A 12,595-nucleotide genomic window follows, 5' to 3' on the forward strand; every position below is an offset into this window, starting at 1 on the left:
TCACTTAAAATAACATTAGAGAATTGCAGAGACTCGGCTTCGTACAACCTTTGGCAAAACAGTTATTTACAAAACACATTTCCTTGTTGTTCCCTTTAGAAAATTTTCAGCCAAATTTTTTATTCCTGCAGAAATTTTATCACTTTCATTGCTGGCAAATTCCACAAACTCATACTTTAAAACTGCTTAATAGTGTTATATTTTTTTCTTAAAAAAAAGTATTATGCTTGTTTCTGTTTATCAGATTGTAAATGTGATGATAAACACAGTATTTCTTTATGAGAAAAGTTGCTCTTGTAATTTTTGGGGGGACAATGGTTATGAAATATTTAAATTATAAATAAATTACACTGTAAATATTTTACAGACTCTTTTGTATTTCAAGGCCAGTTAATTTATATTGTTAAAAATGATATTCAACTTTTTAATATATTAGTGAAGTAAATAGGAAGTTGATCGGAAAGTCATGCCGTATTTTGCTAACAGATGTCGTTAGTGTGTTTTTTGGAGTAGAAGCACCGTGCGCACCCACCTCACTGAAATACTATGTAAGGTCACACTTCTAACCCATTCAATAAACAGAAAATTGTTCGATTTGAACGAGTTGAATAGATTTTATATGGAGTTGAAAATGGAGGGGAAAACTGTTGCTTTTCACTATATTTTTCTTTTTTTATTTCTGCAAAGGCAAGAGATGCTCTAACGACACATCAGTGCCAGCGCTGGTTTGCAAAATTCCATTCTGGCAATTTTGATGTGATGTGCCTTTGGTCAGGAAAGCCATTGGAGGCTGACGATGATGAAGTAAAGGCAGTGGTTAAGTCTGACCCCGCGGTACACGACACAAGGATTGCAGAGGCACCACATATTACTCAATCCACCACTCATGACCATTTAAAGAAGCTCAGATTTGTAAGCAAGCTTGAAGTTTGAGTTTCTCATGAGCTGAACGAGATCCATCTGTTGAAGCGTTTGAGCATCTTCCATTCCCTTCTTAAACATGAAGAAAATGACTCTTTTCTGAAGTGTACAGTCACTGGTAATGAGAAACGGATTGTGTACAATAATGTCGCATGCAAGCAGTCTCAGAAACAGTGCGATGAACCACCTCAGTCCACATCCAAAGCGATCATTCACCAGAAAATGCTCATGTTGTCAGTGTGGTGGGATTTCAAAGGTGTTGTGGTTTTGAGCTCATACCAAGGAATGAAATGGTTAATTCAGCCATGTACTGTCAGAAATTGAACAATGCAATCAATCAAAATCGGCCAGAACTCGTGAATCGTAAAGGTGTTGTGTTTCACCAAGACAATGCAAGACCACACATGAGTTTGGTTACCCGCCAAAAGCTGTTGGAGTTTGGTTAGGATGTGTTGCCCCACCCACCGTACTCCCCTGACCATGCACCTGCAGATGCACGATTTACCATTTATTTCGCTCTTTTCAGAATTCCTTGAATCATAAAACATTCGATTCCAATGACGCTATAAATCAACACGTGGTACAGTTTTTCACTTCTAAAGACAAGTCATTCTACCAGCATGGAATTATGAACCTTGTGGAACAATGGAAAAAGGTCATTGAACAAAATGACCAATACATTATCAATTGAATTCTTATTTTTATAGGAATAAATCACCTTTTAAAAAAGTGGTAAAAATACAACATGACTTTCCGATCAACCCGATATTTCATACTTATTTAAATGGTAAGTGCGAGTTGGTCCATTAAACAAAATGCTTGCTATTACAAAAATTAAAAATTGCTTAATCCACAGAAATGAATCTCATTGTTTGTAATTAGAAAGCTTTTTTAACTTCCTGAAGTACAAGAGAACAAATATTTATTATGTTACTGGACTTAAAGTTAAAGAAATAAGCATCTCGAATACCAATAAGGAATAACTGTGCTGATGACTGTCAGTCTGAATAGATCTGAGTAATTGTCTCTGTACTGGAAATTCCTAGAAATATTAAATGAAACTTTATTTTTCAAGCCTGAGAGGATTATCTAAAATATTATGTAAAACTGTTAAAGAATTTTTAAAGCTTGTTCCTAAAGAATGAAATATAATATTTTTTGCAGCCAGTATGTCATGTATAAAAGAAACACTGTCTTCTATTTATACCAAACTAGCAGCTAGGTAGCCGGCCTTCGTCTGGCTTTCAAATGTACCGGAAAATGCCTGAAGGGAACACCAAACGTTAAATTTAAAAACTGCACAGAATTTTACTCTGCAGAACAACTTCATAAAAAAAAAGTATTACATATAACAAAATTACAATGAAATAAGCAATATCCCTTAGTACAAATATTAATTATCCTAATAAATAAATTAACCAACTTCCCGTTGCCTTCTCTCGACAAACGTCCAGTATCCAAGAGAAACATTAAATTTAAAAACTGCACAGAATTATCGCCGTAATTTTTCCAAGTGGCAACAGTGCTGATTTTCAACAGTCAGCAGTCCAGTGTACAGTTGGATGAAAAACTGTTGCTAAAAGAATGAAACTATTCAAAATGATACGATAAAATCGAAAAGATAAAGTAAAAAAAAAAAAAAAAAATCTGATTTAAATTTTGAAAAAATCCCTTCGAGGTGCACTGGCTCTTATCTAGATGCACCTATATACCAAATTTCGTAGCCCTGGGTCTGTTAGCTTACATGCAGCACGAACGAAAGACACACAGACTCTTTCTTTTATTATATGTAGAGATTAGCTTACACAGAAAATATATTTTTTTAAATTAAACTATAAACATTGGCAAATAAAAATGTGACAGTCCACATACACAGCCATGTGCATTATGATAAGATTTTCTTTGTAAGTTGTTTCAGCATTCTGAATACTAATATGTAAGTATTTCTTGTATAGAAAGCTAAGATAAAAAAATAGTGATTATTTAGAAGTACTTTTCTTTCATAGTTGATGTTCTAGAAATATATTCTTGAAATATATTCTAGAAAATGAGATCAATATGTGGCATTTTACTACATGTATTCTGGGTACTTATATATTACTGCAACTACCTTAGTGCAATTTGGTGATTTTTTAAAGAAAGGTAAAATATATGGAACTACTCTTATATATGCCCTCGTTGTGAGAAACTCCACGGCGCCATAATACTATCTAAGTTTTTTTCATTTATTTCGAACTTTAAGCCTAAAATGTCTGCAAAAATGTGGTTTTTGCACACGCAAAAACCACATTTTTAACACACAAATTATGCCTAAACTCTGGAACAAAAACAAAAAATTTAGATAGCAAAAACAAAGTTTCTAACCAAAAATATTTGACAAGAATCCATGTACACAGCGATCTGTTTTAACTTAAAAAAAAATATCAGAGAATCGCATAATATATGCAGCAAAGGAATCTAAAAATTATGCACACCTCTCTAAACTAAACTAACATAACAGCAATAAATTTCAAACAATACCATGTACACAGCATTCTATTTTAACTTAAACATCAGCGAATTGCGCAGTCTAGGCATCCCTCACACCCTCGGCATTGCGCACAAATCAACAAAATAAACTAAAATAAATTAAGAACAGTTCAAAAAACAACAATAACGACAGAAATTCATAACAGAAAAACAATGAACATAACATTCTACAAAATAAGAACAACAATAAAATAAAATGCACTTAGCATTGTGAAAGCTAAAATAGAGCATTGGGATACTACTAGAAATCATAAGGAGGAAGTTCTTTTGACTCATCTTAGAATTGGTCACACTAGAGTGACACATAACTACCTTCTGAAAGCTGAAAACAAGCCTGTTTGTGCAAATTGTAATGTTTGTTTCTCACTCCATCGCATTTTAATCGAGTGTCTGTGGTGATGGCGATAAGGAGCGCGCCTTGCGCCCTCCGATAAGTGTGGCAACCCTAGAGGAGAAGTTTCTTACGAGTAGCGAGCAGAGCGAAACAGGCAGGCTGTCGGGCAGTGTGCGCGAAGTTCCGAAATAAAGCTTAATTTTTATTGTGCACTATGTCTCATTAATATTTATATCAATGCAGTAGGAACATAAATCTGTGATATGGAATTCGAGGATTGGTGGTAAAAACATATAGGAAATCACTATAATGGTAACCCGGACTGTGTTAAATCGTATGAACAGTTCTCAAGCACTTTCGGTTTTGACTACAAGCCATCACTCAAGATCTCCTAAGCAGAAGTAATGGATTACATCGGTTTTCGTCCTCCGAATCACAGATGAGTAGTAATTATAGATCATCTTATAATTCTGTTTTCTACTTATCATTTAATTTCATTTTCTATAGTTAAATTTTTGCTTTTATTTTGGCTTAAAAACCTTGCACAATGTCTGATGTTCATGCCGTCCAAATTCCGGTTTATAACCAATCAGACCCATCTTTATGGTTTATTATGTGTGAAAGTACCTTTGCTCTTGCCACCCCCAAACCTATCACAGAATCCATTACTAAATATAATTATGTAGTTGCTCATCTTCCTCCAGATATTGCATCAATAGTATGGGATTTACTTATGAAACCAGACCCTATTGATCCATATGCAAAGCTTAAAACTGAGTTAATAAATCGTGCAGGAGAATCTTCTCAGCAAGAAATTCGCCAATTATTATCTGGAGAAGAATTAGGCTGTCGAAAACCTTCCGATTTGCTTAGAAATATGAAACGTCCGGCAGAATCTTTAAATGTTCCTGATAACTTAATGTTAGAATTATTCCTTCAACGTTTGCCTTCGACTGTTCAGTCTATTTTGACAGCGGTTTCCAATTTAACTGTAGATAAAGCTGCAGAAATTGCCGACAGAATTTTAGAAGTAAATCCAACCCCAGGGACTTGTGCCGTTTCTCGCACAGTCGATCAGTCTCTTGAGGATAAATTATTTAAACAAATAGAAAAATTAAACAAACGTATTGATCTCATTTCGCGTATTGGTCGCTTGCCAAATCGCGGAGATCGCAATAAGGAAAGAAGCAATTCCAAAAGGACAGATTATTCTGTTTGCTGGTATCATAGACGTTTTAGGAAAAAGTGTAGAGATGACAAATGTACAAAACCTTGTTCATGGCAGGGAAACGAAACCAGCAAAGAATAGAGGCGACTTATTCTTTGCCTCAAGTTTCACGTCGCCTGTTCGTTCGTGACCGTAGAACAAACCTTTCATTCTTGGTCGATACCGGCTCTGACGTGTCCTTACTTCCAGCAAATAATTCTCAAAAACGGAATTCGTCCCAACAAACACTTTTCGCTGCTAATTCTTCTACTATTCATGTTTATGGTCAAAAAACACTTTCTTTGGATTTCAAATTAAGACGACAGTTTACATGGACTTTTCTTATAGCAAATGTTAGTACACCCATTCTTGGAGCAGATTTTCTCCATTTCTTTGAATTGGTGCCTGATCTCAGAAACAAATGTCTCAAAGATTTAAAAACGCATTTTAAAACCGTCGGTTGCGTGAAAAATGCAAGCATTTATTCAGTAAAAACTGTATTTAGTGATACACCATATCACAAAATTTTAAAAGAATTTCCTTCAGTTACTAGATTACCAGATCCTAACCAACCTGTTAAACACAACACCGTTCGTTATATCATAATTAAAGGTCCACCTGTGGTTGCAAAACCTCGTCGGTTAGCTCCAGATCGCTTAAAAATAGCAAAACAAGAATTTCAAACTATGATGCAATTGGGGCATTTGAGACCTTCGAGCAGCAATTATGCATCCCCACTTCACATGGTTCCAAAAAAGGGAAGTCTGGAATGGAGACCTGTAGGAGATTATCGAGCATTGAACGCTCAAACAATAAAAGACAAATACCCTATTCCATGCTTAGCCGATTTTACTGCTGCATTGCACGGTACTAAAATTTTTAGTCATGTCGACCTGATTAAGGCATCAAATACCAGTTAACCCAGCCGACATCCACAAAACCGCCATATGCACACCATTCAGTTTATTTGAAAGTACCCGTATGCAATTCGGCTTATGCAATGCATCCGCGACTTTTCAACGCTTTATAGATGAAGTCACGCGGGATTTAGAAGGTGTTTACGCTTTTGTCGATGACTTGCTCATAGCCTCTAAAGATTCTGAGGAACATTGCAGGCATTTGAAAGCTTTATTTTCCAAACTTCAGGAATATGGACTTTGCATAAATGTTTCAAAATGCACCTTTGGTCAAACGTCTATTGATTTCTTAGGTTTTCACCTTAGTGAAAACGGAATTGAACCTCTTCCTGACAAAGTGAAATGTATTTTAGATTTTCCTCAACCTACCACTCTCACTCAGCTTCGCCGATTTTTAGGCATGTTTAACTTTTACAGATGTTTCATACCTAAAGCAGCACATATTCTTTCTCCTTTAATAAAATTGTTAGAAGGCTATATGAATAAAAAGAAATCTCGTTCTCGTGTTCAGGATTCATCCCCACAATTAAATTGGAACGAGAATGCTGAACAAGCCTTTATTGCTGCCAAAAATGCCATTGCTCAGGCTACCCTTTTAAGACACCCTATTCCCGGAGCCCAGCTAAGCATCTGGGTAGATGCCTCAGACGTCGCAATCGGCGGCACACTTATGCAGTTGTCTCAACAAAGATGGGAACCTGTAGCATTTTTCTCTATGAAACTCAATAAAAGTCAACAGAAATGGTCCGCATACGATAGGGAATTATTTTCAATTTATTCTGCAATTAAGAAATTCCGACACATGTTAGAGGGCAGAAATTTTATAATTTATACGGATCAAAAACCGTTAATATACGCTTTTAAACAGAACCCTCATAAATGTTCACCTCGACAATTGCGACATTTAGATTTTATTTCTCAGTACTCTACTGATATTAGGCATGTGCAAGGTTCAAAAAACGTTGTTGCTGACGCTCTTTCAAGAATCGAAATTGATTCCATAACAAAATCTCCATTTTTGGATTTTAAAAAATTTTCGGAAGCTCAACTGCATGATCTGGAGGTACAAGACATTCTCAAAAACAACACATCATCTTTGAAACTGGAATTTAAACCATGCCAATATTCTGATGGTAATATTCTTTATGACATATCAACAGACATTCCTCGTCCATTTGTTCCGAATTCCTTTCGCAGACTCATCTTTAATCATCTGCATAATCTGTCACATCCAGGAATTGCAGCTACTACGAAGCTTATTTGTTCTCGTTATGTATGGCCCGATATGAAACGTCATATCAAAAATTGGGTGAAATCCTGTGAATCTTGCCAAAAATCGAAAATTACTAGGCATACTAAAGCACCACTGGGCACATTCTCTCTTCCTGATGCACGTTTTTCAGAAATCCATATGGATATTGTCGGACCGTTACCTCCATCAGAAGGCAACGTGTACCTTTTGACTCTATAGATAGATTCTCCAGATGGCCTGAAGCCATTCCCATCCCGGATATGAAAACGGAAACCATTTGCAAAGCCATCTTCAACTGTTGGATATCTCGTTTTGGCTGCCCATCGATCATAACAACAGACCAAGGTTCTCAAATGAGATCCGCACTTTTTGCAGAATTCACGCGCATTTTGGGTACGAACAGAATCACAACAACAGCTTATCATCCAATGTCCAACGGCATTGTTGAACGATTTCATCGACATTTAAAATCTTCTCTCAAGGCTCACGAGACCAATAACTGGACTGAAACACTACCAGTTGTTATGCTTGGTATTTGGACAGCCGTAAAGGAAGATCTACAGTCATCTTGTGCTGAACTGGTGTATGGCACAACTCTCAAGCTGCCTAGTGATATCATAACGTCATCTAAAATATCTCCGTATGACACACAATTTATCACGAATCTTCGGCATAGAATGCAACAATTGAATCCAATAGCAACACCTGCACATTGCCAAGAAAAATGTTACGTAAGTGCTACCTTAAAGTCGTGTACGCATGTACACTTACGTGTCGATCGAGTAAAGCCACCTCTGTGCCAACCATATACAGGTCCGCATAAAGTCCTTTCTAGAACAAACAAAACTTTCACAATTGATGTTAACAGTCTGAAATCTACTGTGTCTATAGACCGTGTGAAACCAGCCTATTTGCTTTCGGATTCTAATTTGCCTGTACTGAAAACTAATAAAGACTTAAAGACAGTTAATAAATCTGCAAACGAACTCTCTAAGACACAAACTGTCACCAGATCGGGAAGACATGTTCACTTCCCTAAGAAACTTGCTTCTTACATAACAATTTAAAACATTTTTTTAAAATTCATATCTTAACGTATTTCTTGTTATTTCATGTTTATTATATGTGTCAATACCTTGTTATATATTGAATTGCATTTTGATCTTTTCTAATTTTATATTCTAATTTTGTAATCATGTAAAAAATACCCGACAGTACAGATCCTCTGAGATAATTTCATAACCTATGTCGTTCCTTTGAATAGCCATTAAAGGAACTGGGGGGAAACTCTGTGGTGATGGCGATAAGAAGCACGCCTTGCGCCCTCTGATAAGTGTGGCAACCCTAGAGGAGAAGTTTCTTACGAGTAGCGAGCAGAGCGAAACAGGCAGGCTGTCGGGCAGTGGGCAGTGTGCGCGAAGTTCCGAAATAAAGCTTAATTTTTATTGTGCACTATGTCTCGTTAATATTTATATCAATGCAGTAGGAACATAAATCTGTGATATGGAATTCGAGGATTGGTGGTAAAAACATATAGGAAATCACTATGTGTCCACATTTTAATAGTCTTCGTGAGAAGTATATTAATAGCTGCGACCTGCCTTTCGACCGTTTAATTGGAAGAGAGGTCAATACCAATTTGTTTCACTACCTGCAAGAAACGGGTCTCTATTATTTAATTTGATTTTGTCTTGAGATTTTATGTTAGAATTTTAATTAATTAGATGTTTTAGGATTTTATATCTATACTGCATAGCTCTTCATCTGAATCATAATCAGCATTTTCATCCTACCATTTCAATATCTTTTTACTTGCCTCTATTTTTGCTATCTTTAGACTTTTTCCTGTATCTAAAATTTGTACTGTAGTTTTGTATGCTGAAGAACGAATCCTGTGGTTTGACGCATATGGCCTTCAGAGCTTCGTGCCAGAACTCCATTACCACCACCATCAAACAGCAAAAATATCAATTTCAAACATCTGCAAAATCATCCATTTCCACCACATTCCCCTATCTTCTGAGACACAGAGCATACAAAATCCAGCATACATTTGTGAATAAAATTTCGGCAGTCACATGACATCTGTGAACAAAAGTGCCACGATTTTTCTACTTATGCATCTTTCTGAGATTAAAATTTCAAAAGTAACGATAAAAACATCCTTCAAACTTACTACACAAAAACCACAATCCAAATCTTAAACTTCGCTGACAGTTATAAGCCATTTCAAAATGCCCGCCAAACCAACAAACAAATAAAATCACTACAGCAAAATCAAGTTTCAATGTCAAAAGGGTTGCCATACAAACAACATCGCACAAAAAAAAAAAAAAAAAAAAAAAAAAAAAAAACTCACAGAACACACAGTCACGCCAAAAACCGGTGCAGAACACATATCGCCACATTTGGCAACCTGAGGACGCATATAAGAGTAGTACCAAATATATTTATCAGGTTTCCCATTCTATTTTTAAAAAAGATTTTCAAACTATTGATATTTATCAGAAATCTGCAAACATTATTAACATGTAAAAAAAAAAAAAAGCACACTTTAGCAATTTAAAATGCAAATTTTAATTATTAAGTAAGGATTATATAATACATTAAAAAAGTAAAACATATTTGTTTCTGCATCTTTCAATAAGTCATCTTTTTGTCAATTCTCCTCAAGTACACTGTGATCTGGTTTTTGCTTGAAAAAATATGAGAACTGCAAAGACTCGGCCTCATGCAATCGTTGACAGTCTCTATGTTTTTTTTTTTTAGAGATACTGTGGCAAAGTTGTATATTCCTCCAGAAATTTTGCCACAGTTTCTTCTTCCATTGCTGTCAAAGTCTTCTAGCATATATTTTAAATTAAGGCAGAAAATATCAGGATTTATGCATAAAAACTGCTGGGACTTGAAATAAAACAATAAAATAATAATAATGAAGACCTCATTTGAAAATAACATTGCTTGACTGAAGGATTGCTATGAGCATGATTGCCAGACTTTGGCGACTTCTGCTAAGCTGATTGCGATAACACAAACTTCTGTATTCAGTAAAAATACTTTTTAAAATGTATCTGTGAAATAATTTTCTTTTATTAAATCAAATCTCATGATTTAAATATATTTTTTTGGTCTTATATTAATGTGTAAGAATTAGAAAAAGATCTGCTGTGTCAAGTGTCACTAATTTTAATGTTTCTGAAAGTTTTGTATTCTTGAAGCTCATTCTAGCGCACTTTGGAATTAAAACGTACAAAAAAGTTGTGTTGTGAGCAGGACTGGCGCCAGAGCTGTGTAAGCAATGCAGTTGAACCGAGCAGTGGAATTTAGAGATAGCAACATTTGTAGAACTTAGAAAACCCCTGAGCACCAAAATTTAGGGGGTGACAATTTTTTTTAGAATTTAGAGAAAGCACTTTGTTACAAAATTTAGGAGCAGCAAAACATTTAGGAAGACACTAAGCAGCAGTATCTAAGACCCAGAGAGATTGCACTGAGTGAGAAATTGCTTACAAAAAGTTGCTTATTGGGTGCAATTTGGTGGTTTTTTGCATTTTTTTTTTTTTTTTTTTTTAAGATTTTCAAATTATCGGTATTTCTAGTAAATTAGTAAACATTATCAACATACTTTAGCAATTTAAAATACAAATTTTAATAATTAAAATGGGCCATTTTTTGCCCAAAATATGCAATGATCTGTCTTCATTTGCAGCCCTTGGCAACACTGGCTGTCAAGAAGTGTATTTCCTCTTTGTTCCCTTTAGAAAATTTTTAGCAAAATTCTGGAGTCTTGCAAAAACTTTACATGCTTTCTTCCATTTCTAGCAAATTCAAAAACTAAAGTCCAAAACTATCAGGATTTGTTCATAAAAACTGTTGGAATTTGGAATGCAATAAAATAGAATGCATATGAAAATGGTGGCATTGCATGACTGAAGGATTGTTGAGCATGGTTGAAGGATTGTTGAGCATGGTTGGAAGAATGGTTAAGTGCATGAGCACCAGAGTTTGGCACGTACTTAAAATTTGGCAACTTTTGCTAAGGCTGTTGCATAATATGTTCTGTTTATGTACCTTACATCAGGTGTATAAATAGTAGCCAGTCTTTAATTCAAAGTTCATGATGAAGATGGTTCTTCCTAAGAAGATAGTCCATGGAAGTTTTATCATAATTAATCAATCAATGTTTGTAATGCAAACTAGATTTCCAGTTTTTCTTACTTTCCAGATGATGTTGCATAGAACATGCTTAGTATGCCAGTTCTAAGAATCTGTGTACCTGCATGAAATGTTAACACTAGAATTATATTTACTTCCTGTAAATTTTTTATCAGATCAGAAACTCATCAATGCAGCGTCACGGAAGTTTATCCAAAACAATTATTTGTAAAATTTAATTATGAAATTCGAGTAAATTTTGTATTTGTTTTTCAGTGCATTAATTAGGCCACTATAAAAATCATAAGCAAAAGTTTCAAAAATATGTTCCCTATAGATATTTAGAAGATGTACAGTGAGAAGTATCCGAGAATATATTCATTATTACCTCATTATTTTTATAGCTATCATTTAGGTATGAGATAATTCAAAAATTTTTTAATACAAGTACTTTGTTAATGGGATTCAAAGTTGTATTAATAGTATGTTAGTAATTATTATCAACAATTAAATGAACTTTTATAACCAAGCATGATTTAAAATTTTGTTCTGATTTTAATGAGTATATGGCATTTGCATTTGGCAAAATATTGTATTTGAAGTCTATTAAAAGATAGGTATATATATAACAATAATTTTATATTAACTGAGTGCTAAGAATTCATTTTGTTAGGAAATTGATGATGAATAGAACTGAAGCTTGTTCTTGTTTAAACCTAGTGATATGTAAACAAATATGTGATGATATGTCAGAATAAATTTGTCAAAGAGTAAACAAAGTGTAACTTTACTGGCAATTTAAGTAGTAAAGTTTGGTATGAAGGGATTGCTATGAAAAATATTCTGTCTTTTCTTTTTGACATTTTGTTGTTTGACTTTGCTCTGAAGGTTAGGTTAAATGTGTCAGTTAAATTTAGCAGATTAATTTGTAATCTGTTTACTGTATTTTTTTAAAATTTCTGTGATTATATCTCTGAAATTCCTGTGGGAATTACAATATATGTAGAAAAGTTGGTATCTCTTGTCTTTTGTATAAAAATGAACATCTGTAGTTTTTTTAATTCTATATTTGTTACTGATATTAAAATTAATCCTCATATTTTTAATTTATTATTCAAATACTTTTTGTGTTTGTATTTTAAACTTTTGAAAGACTTGAGTTTTTTATGACTTGAGTTCAACAATGCTTTTTTGTACTGTAGCAGTTACACTAGTTGTTTGAACTTGCATATAATTTTTCTGTTAATATATGTATTAACTTTGCTATAATTCTTTAAAAC

The 12,595-nt window shown here is 34.3% G+C and overlaps 1 protein-coding gene across 2 annotated transcripts in view; it reads left to right on the forward strand.

Moving 5' to 3' along the window:
- LOC118205432 (uncharacterized protein KIAA0930 homolog) overlaps positions 1-12,595 on the forward strand; it is a 63,925-nt gene that overhangs the window by 4,832 nt on the left and 46,498 nt on the right. The window lies entirely within an intron of this gene.

The sequence above is a fragment of the Stegodyphus dumicola genome, chromosome 2 (genome assembly GCF_044657685.1).
Source record: "Stegodyphus dumicola isolate Sdum_Otavi_A_Nest chromosome 2, ASM4465768v1".
Taxonomy (NCBI): domain Eukaryota; kingdom Metazoa; phylum Arthropoda; class Arachnida; order Araneae; family Eresidae; genus Stegodyphus; species Stegodyphus dumicola.